The sequence below is a fragment of the Fundulus heteroclitus genome, chromosome 21, assembly GCF_011125445.2.
Source record: "Fundulus heteroclitus isolate FHET01 chromosome 21, MU-UCD_Fhet_4.1, whole genome shotgun sequence".
NCBI classification, from domain to species: domain Eukaryota; kingdom Metazoa; phylum Chordata; class Actinopteri; order Cyprinodontiformes; family Fundulidae; genus Fundulus; species Fundulus heteroclitus.
This window is the reverse complement of record NC_046381.1, coordinates 12,780,624-12,799,889: the sequence shown is the minus strand read 5'-3', so window position 1 is coordinate 12,799,889 and position 19,266 is coordinate 12,780,624.

The following is a 19,266-nucleotide window of genomic DNA, read 5'->3' as shown; positions in this document are numbered from 1 at the left end:
TCTGCTTCATTTCTCTTACTGGCTTCCAGTTAGAGAAACGGAACATTTGGAACCATGGAAACTCTAATATGATTGGCTCAGAAACCAGGCTAGACTCTGACCCGAAGTAGTTTTCGACCCCACCTCTAGGTTTGAAAGGAGAAAAACTTGACTAAGACATTGTTGATGGACAGCACCGATTTTTTATAGGGAATGTTTTCCATCTCAGGTGACAACTTATTTAGGGGTATTTTACAATAAATATCTTACTTATTGCTCCAATGTTTTTATTAGAAACAAATCGGAAAAGTGTGATGTGCTATGTATTAACTCTCCCTGACACAACACTTTGTGTAAGCAACCTTTGTTGGTAGAAACGCAACCTTTTGGGAAGGGTTTCTACTGGCTATCCTCATCTAAAAACTCAAATCTTTGCCCATTCCTCTTTACTAGATAATTCAAGTTCAGACAGATTAGAGCATCCGTGAACAGCAAGCATTGATGTAGATTTTCAATTTGATTAACATCTGGACTTTGACTGAATCACTCTCACAAATGATAATGCTTTGATCTAAACTACTCGAACGTAGCTCTGATTGTATGTTTAGGGTTGTTGTCCTGGTAGAAAGTAAAACCCCATCCCAGCCTCAAGTCTTTTGCAGTCTCTAACAGGTTTTTCTCCAGCATTGACCTGTATTTAGCTCCCTCCATTTTACCATCCACTATGACCACTTTTACTTTCCCTGTTGAAGAAAAGTAGCCCAGAGTATGATGCTGCCACTACCTTATTTTGAATATTTCCACAATTTTTCTCGGACCCATGTGCTCTGTTCCTTGGTCTTCATTATGTGTTTTGTTTATGCTCTGTTTATGTTGAGAAAACAATTTTGTGATATTTGTTGGCAATTGGTTTAACTTGGGTTGAAGTTGGCCGAATTCGCTCAGCACTTTTCAGATTTTAATTTGTTGAAATGTTTATAAAACTGTGCATTATTTTTCCATTTTGTTTTCTTGTATCACACAAAATCCCCATAAGATGCAATAAAGTGCGTTGTTGTAATGTAACAAAATGTGAAAAGGTGCCCGAGGTATGAAAGCTTTTTTAAGATACTCTGAAAGTGTTTCAGTTCATGTACATTTTCACCCGGTGCTTGTCAGTCAACCACTACATCTCCTGCTGTATCCCCTGAAGATACCTGCTTGTTGTGGATGCTTTTCTGTAAATATACCCCATTAATATTTCATGAAATTGTATTTTTGTTTCAAGTTTTTTCCTCGGCTTACCTTCTTGTCTTTATTCCATTTGTCTGAACAGACCGTGTACCTTTCGCTCGACTAGCAGAAAGTGCTCCCCTCCTCCCACTCCCCTATCTCTGGTGTTTTAAGTGTTTTCTGCCTGAAGGCACAATGCTCTTGTCATTGTTGTACACTCTGGGCCTTGTTGTGCTGTGATGTAATTGTTTTCTTTGGAGACCTTTCACAGCACGAATTGAAAACAAAGAGTAGTTTCATGATCTGCGAAGCGCAGAACCTTTTAAACTCACAGTGAGGATGTGTAAACTGTGTCTGCTTAGCTAACAAATAAAGGTGCGCTAGGAAATACAAGATGCAATAATTGCTTGAACACAACTCCTCTTTCCGAAATAAAATGGGTGTTGTGTGGGTCCATATCACGGCAACAAACCAAGAGACTTGAATTCTCATTCCACTTAAAGGAGCTCTGGGAAAGGCATGTACACCAGCATTTTCTAGTGGGAAATAGACCTGAGTGTATTTTTGTTGCTTGGTGGTAATGCGCTCTAATGCTTATGGCTGAGTCTCGGCATGCTGTCTTACAATTCTCTGATGGACCTTCCCTAAAGCACAGACTGAATTAAGTGGATATGGCTGCTAGATTTTTAAAGTGTGTCACGGGGCAAAGACTGCTGGTCCACCGTGACATTAGGTGGCTGTTAACCGTTCTTTAGTGGATTTTAGCAGGCGTTGGCATGTGTCTGAATACGCATATACAATTCTGTTTTCCTGACAGTGAACAGAGAAGGGATAGATTATTTTTTTTCCCAGAGAACAGTGACTTAGACTGAAACAACTTTATTTGTCATTTTGTATGCACAGAGTGCGTACAGAACGAAATTTCGTTTGCATACAGCTTGAAAAATCACAGTAAATTGCAATAAAGTGGAGCGAAATGGTGAGCAGAAGCTCTTGTTTTGAAAACAATAAAAGGGAACAAAATACATCAAGGATACGATTAAATCAGTTAGTTCTAACTTGGTTTGGAGCAAGTGTAATTGAAACTGTGTGATTCATCAGCCACTTTAAATATATTCAAATGATCAAGTATTTACTGTATATGAAGCCATCCATAGCCTTAATTTATGTCGATCCAAACAAAAAGGTTAAAAAATAAAACAAGTGGACTTCTATTCTGAAACTGAAGTCGTTTCGCTTCCCAGAAAGCTTTCTCAATTCAAAATGTCAGGAGTGGTGTGTAGTTCCAAGCTTTTTAGACCTGCCCGCGAGTTCTCGTTAGATTCGCATGTAGATTAACCTGGAACTGATCGGCCCAACAATTGGGAGTGGTTAGGCTCATCGTTTGCCCGGATCACAAGAGGAATGTTGTGATTACATGCATAGAGGTGTGAATTGGGGTGAAAATTACCAGGAATCAGACCTATAGTTGTGTTGTAAGTCTTCTTCAAATTAATAAATTAATTATAAATCAAATTAATAATTCAAATTAAGCTTCCTGGATGGGAAGTGAAACGTCTTTGACTTCAAAATAGAAGTCCAGTTGTTTTATTTTTTAACCCTTTTTTTTTTATTTATCATGACCTGAATGACCTCAAATATCACCAAAGCGAAATACCTTGTAAAGAAGGCTATATGTACAAGTAGACAGCTAAGTGAAAGACATCATTCACAACTTGTCAACTGTAGTTCTAAAATACTCTTAACTTAATAAGATGATGAGGACACTCCTTTAGTTTCCACACCCTGACTGTTTATTGATATTTCTAGTGGTCAAAAACACAGACAACTTAATGTATCTTTTTCATGCAAAGGCTAACAGCAGCTTTCTTTCAGCCAGCTGATCTGCAGGGTGCTGCAGCAGGTGGGGGAAGCAACATCACTGCATTACTCTGGTCTCGCTAGCACTTTTGCTGGCATCACTTAAAACCGTAGGAATGGAATGTCAGATTTGAAACCAGCATTTTGTAAATTGAAAATATCCTTGATACCAATAACCTGCCTGTGCCTGGTTACATTTGAGCTCAAAATTAATCTTGTTTGGTTAAAAAAATACATAAACAGATTGCTTGAGAGATGGTGAGCCACTATTCCCAACTAGCAGCTGCTGAAAGTGACGTTTCTATGTTGATCAGCTATTTGTTTCTTGTAACACTTGAGTCTAAACGAAGCAGAGCGTGTGCATTTAACTGTTTTGGTCATCCGTTTTTTTTTTCTTCCTTTTTCCATCTAAGAACAGAAATAGAATTGAAAAGGGCTAGCCTTAGAAATGCTCAGGCAAAGTGAACTGTAATGTAGATATGTAGTTTTGCAGAGTGAGAGAGAAGGCTATGGATTTTAATCCATCAGTCGATAAAGGTCAGTGTTCAAAAAAGGCTTTATTCTTCAGCTCCACATCAAAGTGTAAATCCGCTGATTGCAGGACCTCAATGGGGAGACAACAAGGCTCCATTTGTGGTCTGTTTCTATGGCTCAGTGTGTGTAAGGCTCCGCGTGCGCAGACCCATAATACAGGGGGTTTCTATCAGGGGCCCCCTAGATCAATGGGCCGCGTGACCTTTGCATTGTGCTGCCGGCTTGGCCCGTGATGTCATGCCATCTATCCGGTGGCTCCACTTAAAGGGGTGAAAGAAAAGCAAAGCAAAGTCCCACACCTTCCACCCACTGAGCCTCAGAAAAGATAGCATGAAAGGCATCATCTACAAATGTATCCACCTGAAACCGGATTTATTCCCCTCAAACCACCTCAACAGATTTCGGTGCCTCTCTGACAACTCGGTAGATGCTCAGACTGAGTCTGGCTGCGACACTGTCAGCTCCAGGTTATGGCTCGGTCACTGCTTGAATGCATGTTTGTTAATGTTAACAAAAGTCCTGCGTGCCGATTCAGATAGTCCCATCACTTCTGGAGTGTTGTTCAGCATTGATCTATGGCTACTGAAATTAAACATGGTGGAGCAGAGACTCTGTGCCAAGAGAAAAGAGAAGCCCTCTCATTGTTCCTGAGTGAAAGGTCCTCTTTGTAGCGAGGAGAGACGATGGCAGCTGGTAGGTTCTTCCCTCTATAGAAGATAGAGCACTTTCACAGAGTTGTGGAGTGCATTTGAATGGAAATCTAAAGAGGTAGGCGTGAACCATTTGTTTTGCCATGTTTGTGTTTGCTGTCAACATGTCTGTCTCTGTTGTGGGGCGGCCCCTTTCTACTACACAAAGTGGCTAAACCCCCACAAACCCCACATCCCCGCCCCGCCTAAAGCCAAGACACATTCAAGGGGTAGGAAGAGTCGCCCCAAAATGAGAGTGGAGGAGCCATCTTTGTCATGATGACAGATGTTGTAATTGCCAACTGATGGATCACTTGTCAAGGGCATCATTAGGACTTTGGTGGCCAAGCGCACTGGAATAAGAAAAGGGGTTAAAAAGAACAAGTGGGAAAAGACAGAGCTGGCTCAGGCAGGAATGGATGGCAGATCAGGTCACATATATTAGCCCTTTGACTAATAATGTGATTGGCCACGCATTAGAGGAGACACCATCGAGAATAAAAGGGATTCTGCCGCTGCCTTCTTGTGATGGCATGAAAAGTCTAAAAGATGGGGCATCTTAACAAAACACACCCTCTGTGGTGTCCCTTAAAGCCCCATCTCGCACTCTGGCATTGTGTTCTGAGAGACAGACTTTGTGTGACAAATGACGTCCACATGTCGATTCTCCCACAAATACTTTTTTTTCAACCCCAATTCCGCAATAGGGCCCAGAAAAAATAATCAAAAATGTACCCCATAAAAGAGGTAAAACCAATAAGACCTCTACGGGGACCGTGATGAGGCTTATTCAGTGTTATTTTCCTGAGCAAAAGTGTCACACGGCCGGAAAGTAAATTGTCAGTTTGTTTATACTTGCCATTTGATTGTGCAAGCCACCCTCCACCAACACACACATGCACACCCACGCACACATATATATGCACACACAAAAAGCTCCCCAGAGGTCAATTAGGACAGACAAGGGGCTTTCAAACAAAGGGTGCTAGTGGCCCAGAGCAGCCAAGGGAGCGACATAATTAACAGTTATAAAGTACTTTGCTCTGTTAATTTAATTAGTTAATCCTTTTATCAGTGATGCTTTGTTGAAGTGACTCATTACGGGGCTCCTCTTCCGCTGTTGGGGCTGAACGCTTGGTAATGGAGCTTTGCAAGTGATCAGATCGCGAATGGCCATGGTAGCACACACAGAGGGCCCAGAGCTGTGGATTTTATTTGAAACGTCCTGTGTTGGTTTTCCTCGCCAGCCTGCAGTCACGGCGAGGCTTACAGTACTTTGCGGTTTTCATGCCCCATGAATTCTTTTCACATTTTGTCACATTGCAACCACTAACTTTAATATATTTTAGTGGGATTTTGTTCTTATATTGCTCATACATCAACACAAAGTATTACATAATTATGATGAGAAAGGATAATGACACATACATTGCAAAGGTTTTTTTTATTAACAAATATGTTGAATGTCACACAGTTTCTGTACTTATGTAAGAGGTTATCTCAGTATACATACAGATGTTCTGTGAAGGCCTCAGTGGCTTGTTAGAGAACATTAGTGCACAAACAGCTTCCTGCAATGCACCAGATGGGTCAGTTTAGGAGAGGTTTTAAGCAGGGTTAGGTTGTGATTTATTATCCAAAGCTTTGTATATTTCACACAGCACTGGTAAATCCATCTTGACAGCGCGGAAGAACTGCTACTATCAAGACATGGCCATCTACATTAACTGACAACCTGTGAGCAGGGTGTTAAACAGAAGAGAAACTGAAGGAACTGCAGAAATATATACCTCAGGTGGGAAATTCTGTCAACAAGACAACCTTTAGTGGTGTAGTCCATAAACTTGGTCTTTATGACAAAAAGAAAATAATTGTTGCAGGGTGCATAGTGCAAGTTAAATATTAGGGTTAGGGTTATTTATTTTCCATTCATGCCCTTACAATTGCCCAATATGTAAAATTAGTTTTCCTCCATTTATTGCAGTTGTCTGGAAGGCTGGATTATGGACTCAAAACAGAGTGGCATCGCTCTCTCTCCATTAATTTCTTATGGAGCGTATGCGATAAGGCGACAATCGCTTGCACTCCTCCAGCCAAGCAACCACTGAAATTTGTGCTTGTGAAATTTTTAATTGGCAAATGTGGATGTGCACACGACACAAGAAAGTTGAACAATGCTCAACTTTTGTTGCTGTCACATGGCACCAGGCCATGTATCTGGATCAGCCCTGAGGACCACCATTAAATGATGATATTCTCGAGACTGTTTCCTTGCCTGTAAAATAGGATGGATCCGGTTGTATTTTTCTTTTATAAAGTGGACATAAACGCAAGATTTCAGTCAATTCTTGCCAAATCTCGACTCTCTATCATTGTTGCTCACGGACAGCTTCGAAAATATCAAAACCCTTCCAATTTCGTAACCAATACAATTTCAGGGAAACAAGCGACCCAACTGCGCAATTTGAAATGCTGCCGTTGCTGTTGCGTCCCATGTGTTGGGGTTTCACCGCAGTGGTGATGAAAGCCATTAGTCGCTGTTGTTTGTCGCTCCCGGTGTGTCAAGCCCATTAGTCAGTTCATGTGAGAGTGATTCCGGGTGAATCCTCTGGCTGTGCATGTGGCTGTGATGAGCTGTGCGCTCTCGTTCACCTGGCTACTTTGTTGATTCTCCACAGTAATCAATACATTGGCGTAAGAATATGGGCTAACTTCAATATTTAGAGCTTTCTTACCTTAGAAGACATCATGTCTCTAAACCATGGGTCTTCAACGTTTTCCAGGCCAAGGACCCCCAAACTGATGGTGAGATGGAGCGGGGACCCCCTAATTATATTACATATGGAGTAATATAACAAAAGTAATTTCGCCCTGGGATTATTAAAGTATTTCTGATTCTGATTCCTCATTGATGGGACAGGTGTTGTGAATGAAACGGTGCCCAGCTTGAAAGAGCTCTTGTGTGTCGCTGAATGTGTGCATTGATGACTGAAAGACATCTTCTGCCTCCATTTATCTGTTTACTACAGTGTGTTGAATTCATGTTAATGTGTATTTAAAGACATTTCAATTAGTGGAAAAAAATTGCAAGGGGGGGGGGATATAAAAAAAAAGCCTAATCAACCAAAACTTTCGCGACCCCCATGCAGTACCTCCGCGGACCCCCTAGGGGTCGCGGACCCCCTGTTGAAGACCCCTGCTCTAAACAAAAGACCTGTGCAGTCGCAGGGGCAGATGCTTTTCCTCTTTATCCATGCATATGCACAACACTGGTTGTATTTCAACTTGCCACCAGAGGGGGCAGACATCTGCAAATATCCTTTAACTTATGTTTTACTCCTTTGAAAGAAAGCCATAGGGAAGTCAAGTGTAAAGTTTGCCACAAGCTATGTAGGGCACGTGGAAGAAGATTCTCTGGTCTGTTAGGAAAACACAGGAAAACATGTGAAAACCTACAACTAGTGAAAGCACATCGCAACATCTCCAGTAGAAAAAAAAAAAAACTGTTAGAGTCAGCCAAAGAATTGAGACAGCAGAGGAGGTTCACATTCAGAAGGATAATTAGCCTAAACATACAGCCGGGGCTATAATGGAATGGTTTAAATTAAAGCTATAGTTGGTAATTCTGTTCAGAAACACTTTTTATTATACTAGGTAAAATCATCCTTCCACCCTGAAAGTAGTCAATACATTATGCATTCAGAAAAAGGAGGTTAAAAAAATGTATCTCCCTGGGAGCTGCAGGCCTGTAAAAACTCTAACCACTCAACCACTGCTCTTTGCACCGTAGAGCCCCTGGAACTTGAGTGATAATTTCTGGGGGTATCGCCTTATCTATTGGTTGTGCCACTTGCCAATCATTCAGACGCATTCACATAACTCCAATGTGCGTGCCGTGTGGAGTTTCCGCTTGCTGGCTTCGCATGCACACTTCTAGTGTTTACGTATTGGGTTAGCTTAGCAGTTAGCTTAAATTTTACCCTTTCTTTGTAGCTTCGCTGCTCTCACTGTATACTTTAAACATGGCTGAGAGTCACAAAAAGCAAACTGCGTTCCTGTTTATGACAAAAAGACGAATGCATCAGTAGAAAGGAATAAGACCAGGGTAGATTTGGGAGATTTTTTGTCATGTGATCCCCTTGAAGAGTGGAAGAGCAAGATACTTGCACATGCTCAGTTATTCAAAAAGGGACTTGGGGAAACTTCTAGAAAAATCACCAACCCTAGCTTTAAAGGACTAAGACTAAGATAGACTAAGACACTACTTTGTCTTAGTCTATCACATAAAATCCCAACTATTCTGCACCTGAAATCAGAGCTTCCTTTGCATCATTAGATGGATGTTTGAAATCAAACGAATGTCCTTATTTGCCGCCGTGTCATGCCTTCATGCCCTCCTTTGAACACTCCCCAAAAGCATGTATCTGTTTTTGCACTCCTGAAATTATTCAAATGAGCAGAACGTTTATTTTACACCACCACTTGAAGTGTTAACAATAATGTGCATGTAATCCTGTGTGATGGCACCTCGTTTCAGGTGCAGCACTTTTGAACATCAAATCTTTTTTTTTTTTAAATGTTTAACTGATCAGCTCAACTGCCCCCTATCAGGCAGCTGAACCTGGCATCCTTGGATCAGGTAACGCTACCAGACACCCTCCGGCCCTTCTCCTCGCTGCACTTTACACAACCGTTTAACTCATGCCCAGGGATAACACTGCAAGGTAACTTTAAAATTTACCTCTGAATATGCACAGGGGAAAGAAAAAAAAAAAATCATCTTCCAGCTCTGTGTGTGCCGTCACCCCCCATTCTGTATTAAAGTGGAACACAATGTCCCGCTGATTGCTACAAGCCTCACAGTCACAGCATAAAACCATTACTGATGCACGTTCTGGGCTGCAGGTAGATTTCTGAAGCACTGTATGCAAATATTCTGCCGCACAGTTTGTGTAACACCTTCACATTTGCAACGGTGCATTTTGTTGATAAAACATGAGCAGCGAATGTGCCGTGTCTGTGCCGCAAGACGGAACATTAAGCAGCGACTGTTTCTCTGTGAAGCACATTTGCCACACCTTGGGTATTCATAAGAGGACACGCTTGTAATAACTCAAGGACATTGCGGTTGTCAAGTTTGCCCAACCAAGAGAACAACTGACAAATGACAAGCAAACAGGTTCGAAACCCAAACTTTACCCCTCATCTGACCAGATGGCTGATTGTTTACTTGTGTGGAGAAAAAGGCATTTCTCTGATTGCAATCATCCTCAGCCATCGCAGCCTCATTAGGCAGCATTCGGAAATCATGACAATGTGGGCATAAAGCCCTTGTTAGCTACCATCTTAATGTGAGCCCGGACCAGGCGCATCTTCTAAACACGTCAAGAGTAGGTCCAAAGGCGCGTTATTTCGACTTCTGCAAATTAGCCCCCAGTTAATTAGCAGCACCTGCTGGAGCTGGCCCCCGCTGCTCTTTATTCTCCGCTTAACAGAACTGATCAATGTAAAGAAAAAAAAATGCTTCCGTTTTTCTGTGTTGGTGTGTAGTTTAACTAAGGAAATACCTGCATATAGTTATCTTTTTGCTTATTTTTTAAACAGGCCTCCCACGTGTTATGTAAGAGCCTTGATGTATGAATGTTTTATCTTGTTTTGTACCTGTTCAAAATACACAAGCAAAGTTTACAAATGATCAAACATAAACATTTTTTAACAGGATGTTATTTCATTGTTCAAGCTCTTAATGAGGAGGAAACTCTTGATACATTTAATCAGATGCTGTAATCAAGTGTTTGATTCTGACGTTGTCGTGCTCCACACAAGTGGGTAAATTTGCATTTGGTAATATTTTCACCCACATAGTGCTTTTGAGGAAAACGCTACGTGTGAATCCAATATGTGTAATTGGAAGCTACACACAATCGTAGCGAGCGCTGGAAAAGGATTTGACCCTTACATTCTTCTGTTTTTGCTTTTTCGCAGCCCGTAAGCATTTTCGGATCATCAAAATGATTTTAACATCAGAGAAAAATACGTGTACATAAAAGTACATAAAAGATTCAGTTTTCAAATCATTATGTAATTTATTAAGGGAAGTAAGCCATCCAAACCATTCTGACCCTCTGTGAAAAATTAACAGCCCACTAAACCTGACATATTTTGTGTTACCCTTGATGCAGCAACAATGCCATCAAGCATTAGTGACAGTTGTCAATGAGTCTTTTTTGTTTCTGTGGAGGAATCTTGTTCCAATATTTGTCTTGGCCACTCGAAAAACTATTGTTTCATTCATTAAGAGCTGCATTAGCTGCATGCTTTGCATCCCTGTCCTGATGCATGACCTTGGAGAACTTGAGCTTCAGGTCATGAGCTGATGGCTGTAAAATCTCCATCAGGAGCAGAAGTTATTACTTTAAATGCAGCGTGCAGACCATCACTGTGTTTTACTGTCAGTATTGTAATGTTTTTTTCGAGATGATATGTCAGTTTTACACATATGACCTAAAAGGCACAGCTCTCAAAATTGTGTTTTGGCAAAAGTAATGTAGGCGTTTTTGCTACTGAGGATTCATAAATATTTCACAAAATTGACAAAATTGAGTCAAGCCTTCTATCCCTTAGACGTTGTCCTGGGTTCTCACCTCTCAGATGAGTTGTTAGTAGAGATGCAGGCCATATGAGACACTGTTCCATGTTTCATATGGCTTTCACTGCGTTTTGCCCAAAACCTTAGAAATAGCTTTGTCACCTTTTCCAGACTGATAGATGTCAATGACTTCTTGGCTTTAGATTGGGGTATGATGTGTTAGTTTTTGAGATGATTTTGCCTATGTTATTTTGGTAGACAGCTTTTTTAACAATACATATATATTTTTGTGTAAAATGATTGTTAGGTTTCTAAAAATAAAAAACAAAATAATCTTCTCTTGTCTCATTCTTGAGAAGCCAGTCTTAAGTATTGTCTTGTTGATAAGTTGATGAATGTAAACTACAAACAATAACTGAGTTATCAAAGCTGGTACGAAATTTCCCTAAGGCAGACACAGATTAACACAAAACGGTCTGCATGCCATTTTATGTGACAGAAGGACAAATCTGGTCTGAAAAAGTCAAGTATGGAACAAGCAGAACAGAAAAAGTATAAAATGGCACAAAATGGCAACCACTTGACAAAAACCTATATAATAAATATTTCTGCCTATATGCTTTAAACATTCTTTTTCCAGTGCACTGACAAATGTTCAATTCATCAAATATTTAACCTACTGCATGCATAGAAAATAAACACTAAATTGGTGCGATACTTAAAATAACTTTAACCTATACCATCAAGTTTATAAACTCCCTCATCCATGAAAAAATGGCTTCTTTATGATTTCTGGTAGTTTTTGATTGGGGATTTGTGCCCAAATGAAAATGCATTTGAAATGAGCAGCCCTCTGTGGTTCCCACAGTGTGCAAAGATGGCATACAGCAATAATCTTAAAAAAATGTAATTAAACACAGATAAGATTAATACAATCAGGGAGAGATGATTGAAAGATGCTGTTGTTGTGTAGGAGGGTGGTCAGGCCCCAGGGCCCCTGGGCCCCCAAAAAAACGAGCAAAAACGAGGCGGCTAGCTGCGGGCGGGGAAGTGGAGGGGGGGCCTTCGCGCTGGGATTAGCTTGGCCAGGTGGGGGAGCTTCGTGGTTGGAGCATTTAAATTAGCGGTGAGATGACAACCCCCATTAGGAGGGATTAAAGGTCTGCTGGCAGGCAGAAATGCACTGGCAGGGGCATCCGTCACAGAAAACCCAAGGCAACGTGGCACAAGTCAGTCACTCGACAGCTGCTGTGGCCCTCATTACAATCACACTCGACAATGTAAAGTAATCTGGTTGCATTTAAATTGCTTTTTGATCAGAGCAATGCAGTTTATTAGGACAAAGTTGCGTCCCAATCTCAGAGCAACTTGAATTTAGACCTACGCGTCCGTTGCTTTGTCCCAATCTCTAAAAGTCAAGCTATGTGGCATCCCTTCAAGTTAATTCAAAAGGACTGGACCCAAGTTCAGAGGTGAGCCAGTAGACAAGTCCAATCACTGTGAAGGGCCCTGCAGAGAACCTGTCTGTTGGTGAAACTATGCTGCAAGAGTAATCACTGGCTTACTGCCACCTCACAACGCCGCTCTTTGTTTCAGACACATTCTCCAGTTTTGAAGGCAAAAATGGAGACAAAGCAATAACCAGCAATCCGATTAAACCAATCTCTTTCTGTGTCCTGATTAACATACATTTACATGAGAATAGCCCATTGCGATCAAACAGTGGTAGGTGAGTGAGGCACCCTACGCGGTGTTTTGGCCTCACACCACAATCGGAGCAGCGAGCGGCATATTCCCCTCCTCGACTGGATCTCGCACAGGCTGTTTGGCCTGCGACGCTCATCGTAAATGTGTCATCTCTCCCGCAGCAGCTTACAAACATGAAGTTTTAAAGCCCACCACCCGCTGCCCTCAGAGCCGAGATCAGTGTGTGATGAGAGGATCGTATCTCTATGCAAACTAACGATGACAACTTCCAGATAGACGTGAAAACAGCTGAGGGTGAAAACGGAAATACAAGGCAGAGGGGATCTCACATATGAAAATCCAAATGAAAAGAAGCTATAAAAACGCACAATAGTATTTTATTGGAAGAGGTTTGTTTTATTGGAAATGGTTTGTTCTTACCTTGTGAGTGCAGGTAAGGCAGAGGAACCGCGGCAAACTGTCGATAACGGCTTCAGATGGCACGGGGGTAAACAGAGTAATGAAAAACGGAAGGAAGCGTAGACAGACAGTATCGGATGTCGCTATTTGGTGTTTCTACAAAGCTCCAGAGAGAAAAGCTAGCCTGAAGCTATCACAGTGTTTTAGACAAATAAAGTGAGGGCGAGCTGTGCCAACCTGGCCCCTTTTTTTCCTCTGCAGAGAGCCGAACTCTCTGGTGAGCACAGAGCAGTATTTTTTTGCCCTCCGGACCTTGTGGCATATAGTAACAGCGTTTAGAAAATGCTAAAGTCAAATGTTGTAAAAAACACTATCACAAAAGGAAAAAAAAAAATGTTGTGCGGGTATCAATTTTATCAATTTTTAATATATTTTAAGTAGACAAAAAATATGTATAATTTGCTTTTAAATAAAACCCATTCACTTTGATTTTAGTTATGATTCCAACCAGAAAAAAGTATCTTGCAAAATGAATTACAATAACTATCATGGGAAATATGAGCTATATGTTTCATACACATCTTTTTTCTCACAGATATTGATTTTTACAGATTCAGCGGGGAATTAAATGTTATAAAAAATTCTGACACAAAAATTGAAGTTCAAGGCTTCAACCTAAACGGCCTTCGTGTACTTCTGCTCAGCCAGCTGGGCATTGAAGTTCCATTTAAAAGGCTACCCGAAGCAGCTTCAGAAGAGAACGAGCGAGAACATGAATCTCCCCCCGTACCGTGGCCAAGTGCAGCGCGCTCTCTAAGTGGAAATCTTAACTATGGGACCCCTTCACAGCGAGGAGTTCTCTGCTTACATAAAAGAGCCGGCCGACGTCTAGGACATTGCACTCGGGACTGGGCCATCCCAGTCCTCTTGTCTGAGTGGAAAAGAGAGAAACATGGACATTAATGTAAAAACAGAAAACAAGGAACATGTTGTTTTTTTTTTCTCAGACAGAGATGAAAGTTTCCATCTTGGGTTGTTTTGTATGCACTTAGGGTACAAATGTAGGAAAATAGGATGGGAAGGTTTAGAGTTTCCTATGCTGTGTTTTTATTACTTTTGTAAAGCTGTGTTTTGTGATCTCATAGATATGTTTTTCTTAATATATTACTTTAAATGTATTTATTTTTTCTTTCAAGAATTATATATTGTTTACTTGTCATTTTAGGGAGCTATAGAAAATATGATGTAAATGAAATATAAGTTTATAAGAAAAAATATTATATTCTTTGACAGCTTTACCAAAAAAAAAATTAAAAAAAATCATAAAACACATGTTTTCTTTTAGAATTCTGTTTGGCTTTGTAAAATGCTTCATACATATTCTTTAAAATGGTTTCCTTGCACTGAATGCACTTTGATTGTTTTTTTTTTTTTTAAATCCTTCTTGTGTTCATTATTAGTGTGAATATGTTTTAAAAAAAACTTGTGTATCCCAGGAGAAAATGTATTTACATGTTTACAACAAATGACCAAAAATGGTTCTGGTAGAATTTCATAAGATTGGATCATACAATTGGGTTGTCCCACAAATAAAGTGCCCTGAGGTTTGACATTTACTGTGAATTGGCACCATATTAATCAACCGAGTTGAATGTAAATATACATTAGTTATATTTCTTTTGATCAAATCTGTCTGTCTTAATGTCTTGGTATCATTTATGTAATGGTCATTTTAGTTAAATATTAAAACATATATATACAGTCATTGGCATAGTTGAAATCGGACTGATAAAATCAAATATAAATCATGTGCGGGGGTGAATAAATCAGAAAATATAGTGGATTATGTATTGTTGCCGTACTGGCCCTGAACTGATCTAAGGGTTAGATGGAGTGTGTCCAGGTGATAATAGCCGAAACAAACAGGAAATTTTTTTTTTTTTTCAAAGCTGAAACAAAGTGCAAAGAGTGGTTCTGCTATGTTAATCTTCATATTCATTATCCTTCAAATGCAGTAGACTACTTGTTTGAAATTAGTGTATTTTTTGATGTGAGATTGTACACATGAATCAAATGTTTAAATAATATTTGTGACTGCTTGTTACAAAGTGTCTCGTGTATTATAGTCTACCAGTTTCTTTAAATGTTTTTTTCATGAAGTACATTTTAGAAGTATCTATCTCATACAGCCTTGTCTTATTACATGTTAAAACTGAATAATTAACTTTTTTTTGCCTTTTCTTTGTAGCATTGATCGTGCCCGTCTTCCCTCTTTTTGGCAATTGTTTTTTTTTCCGACTCCCCCCGCTCGTTTCATCCTGTCTCTTCACATGAAGCCGAGCACACACACTGCTCAGAGTCCATAGAGCCACTGGAGTCCAGTGTTGGCCTGACCTGTCCACATTTTCTCCAGCCTGTCTCCGTGCTCCCAACATACCCTTGTAAAGCCCTGTGCTTCACACTCAGGCACCCCAACTCAGACTTATGGGGACCAGGGGGTGTTTGCTTTGGTAAAAGACGGATGCGCTGGTCCTACACTGCCCTCAAATGGCAGCAACCACACTCGCACGCTGCATCATCTGTGCCCGTCAGGAGTAGAGTGGATGGAGGATGAGGCCAAAGCAAGTCCAAAGACAAGCCGCTCGCAGTCTGGAAAACCAGCTTGTGCCGACGAAGCAGTGCAGGAGAGGCGAGTAGTGAAAGTTAGTGGGTAGGTGTAAAGAGGTTTGCTTCACGATGAATAGTTTGCTCGTTAAAGGCTGCAGGAAACAATAGGCAGAAAATTCTACACTTGAAAATACAAAATGTTTTTTTTATGCTTTTAATCTTTTTTTGTTAATATCTCCTTTCTTGTGTTTCATAATTGATACATGATGTCTTTACAGTGACGATTTTATTGTATCTTCCTCAGCCAAGATGACATGGATTGTACGAGTTAAAGATATACATGGCAGAACTACACTACATAAACATATACCTGAAGGGTATCACACTTTTCAACACAGTTCTTCTACAAAATATTTGTTGATATTCTAAGTTATTTTTCTTGTATTACTGTAATAAAGAAAAAAAATTTAAAAATAGGATTTTAAAAAAATACATTATATATCATGGATCCATTAAAAAATAACTTTGTCATGCTCAATGAACAGTTTGCTTCTTAGAAAGTGTACACAGCCATTTTAGGCTCTCCCAGTATCTAGTAGAAGAAAAGTACAGGATTTGAAATGTCCGTTGGTTGAGGAAACACCCTTATTAAAGACGACAAGGGTCTCGGAAATACTCCTAAAAATTATTAATGTCATGTCATGTCTGAATAGTGTACAAAGTACCACAGTGTGTATTTATTTTTTTCTATTTCTGTCTCTTTGTAAGGTTAAAAAAAACACAAATATATTTTCAAATTCTCATGCATATGCAAACATTCACACAGTAAAAAAATGGATTGTCGTTTTTGTCTAATAATTTGTGCATTAGACGCTTACGGTCATGTATCCATTGCAAATCTCCTCACCAAACACAAGGATCTGGACTGAATACCTTAAAAATACACATGAAAGAAATTACATGAAAAAAACGAATAGAAGCAAAATTCACCCGAATAACCAAAGTTCACACTTTATACATTTTGTTTTTTTTTCATAGATTTTATTTCCTGCAGCCATTACAAAATCAATTTTTACTGTATGAAAACGCTGCTTCTTAAAAAATGTGTGTCGCCACTTCTGCCCTCTGTGATCTTCCAGTAGAGGGCAGAAGACAGGTGTCGGATTTGATACAGTCGGTTTTTGAGGAAAGTACCAACTTTGTTAAAGTGGTTGGGGTTTGGGAAATATCAAAATCAAAACATTTGGTATCCTCGGCTTGATTTCAGTTTTGAAAACAGAGTTATTAATTTTCAAGAAATGTAACTAGTTGTGTTCCTGCCCGTGTAGCTATAACTGTACCTTTTTTTTGTATCATAACTGGTGCATTAACATTTATGGTCATATCATGGTCATTAATTGTATTTTCTTCAGCCAAAGGACCCATAAAGTACACCCAAACACTCTAGTTAAACTTGATGCAAGAACTGTCCTTTTAAAAAAAACAAAAACAAAAAAAAAAACCCACTTTACTCCATGATGACTCTGCTTCTTAGAAAGGGCCGGTAGCCACATTGAGCTATAGTTGTCCGAAATGGCTGTAGGCAGCTTTGACGCAGCAGATAAAAAATAATACTTTTGCCATCATAGTGTTAAGGTTTACAAATCATCACAATGTAAATTTTTTGGCTCGCACGGTTTTTCTTTACTTCTACATTTAATAAAAAATACACATACAGTGAAAATTCCCATGCAAATGGACACCAATATGTAAACTTGCTCAAAGTGCTGCATATAGTTCATATAGATAAATCTAAACAGTGAGCTGAGGCCCAGATGGCTTACTCACAATGGCGGCGCAGAGCCGCCTTTGATGGGTGTGAGTGATTGATTTCAGGCTTGACTGGCTCTGATAGAGTCACCTCAGGAGGCGCCTGGCAACCGCAGGCCCATGCCAGAGCCTTTCTGCGAGAAACAAGATGGAGCTGAAATTTGCTGGATGCCCAGCAGCTTCATTCCCCATCCCCATAGAGGTCCAATAGATTCTGGCTACTTAGGAACCACTGGAATTGGATGGATTTTGTCACTAGCTTCAGCTTTCAATGGCAAAAAGCAGTTTACAGTGGAGTAATTGGTCATTCAATACGTCCCAGTGTGTTATCCTCAACACAAAACGCGTCTGTTTTCAAGTGCTTCTTCTTATTAATTTATTTAACTTTGTTTTTCTCATTCTTCAAAAAGCTCAGACGCAACAGTGAGGCCATGATTTACAACAAAACCCAAAGATAAGCACAATTTGTTTGGTACAGACGACTCACAATTTTTTTTTATTTTTTTATTTTGGTTTATATTACTTCCATATGGCTTTTCCTTTGTTGCTTTATGCTCTGCTGAAAACGCTGTAATTTGCCCGGCGTGAAGATATTGAGCGATAGCTGTAATGGAATATGACTGTCATCTTGGGGTGACATTTTCAGCACTGCCACTGTGCTGCGACTGACTCCGCTGAGCTCGCTGGGCAGGAGGGCACCGTGTTCTCCAGTAACATATTTGCCCCGGAGTCATCTCAGTTACCCGCTACAGTGTGACATGATTTGACAATCAATTAACCGTCCCCTCGACGAACGAGACCCCTCGATTAGAGCTGGCCTGTGACGTAATGAAAGGTTTTCCTCTAAAAGACATTGTAAAAAGGCGAGCATTGGCTTCAGAATTAGTCTGAATTAACATTTAGTTTTTTTGCGGCACAGGTTTCTGAAAGAATAGACGCGCATGGATCATGAAGAGAAAACACTGACAGAAGCCGTTAAAAAGATACACTCATACAAAATAAAAATAGCCTTTAAAAGTGAAAGATCTACTTAAATCTACAATTATATTTTATTTCTAATCACACCGCCTAATTGTTTTAACTAAGGAACCCCACTCTGATTTGCCTTGGCAGCAGAATTTCCATGGTAATAATTACTACTCCAATGACATTGACATCAGGCAGGTACACTTGGCCTCATTTGAATAATTAACATCTTAAGACGCGCTGCTCTTTCTCAATTCTCCCCCTCTTTCTTCAATCATCCTCCATTTCTGCTTCTAATTGTGAGTTGTTGTTTTTTTTTTTTTTTTTTTAAGGATGGGATTGATGGGGCCTGTGCATAATTTACCAATTAGTTCTACACATGTATAAAACTGCAGCATATAATAACAGTGTCACATTTATTTAAGATGAAACTTTAATGTGTCTTGCTGCTGATGACTTGAGAAATTAATTTATCTAAGAATATCCCCGAAGCTATTCTGCTGGAATATGAATTATATGTTAGAGTACAGCAAAGCGCAAAAGAGCTAAATATTGTCACCCAAAGTCTTAATTAATATCTACTTTAAATTAAACCGCTAATGATAAACAAGCTGTTGAAGACGCCGTTTCAAATCCAACCAGATGTAAAAAGTCTGTTTTTGACCTACTATTAGAAGGGTATAGCTGCCACTCACATAGGCCCAGCCCCAAAGAGACATATCTCACTGGAGACGGAGGGGCGGGCAGCGAGGTGACAGAGAGGGCAGGACAGCGTTGCCCGCCTGGGGAGTTTGGCATGTGCCCTCCCTGGGCCTCCTGCAGGCCTGAGGTCAAAGTAAATAAAGGGGCGATCGCGGACCGCCTCCAGCAACCCCCTTACCAGCCCCTTCTCCTGCACCCCAGTAGCAGGAATCG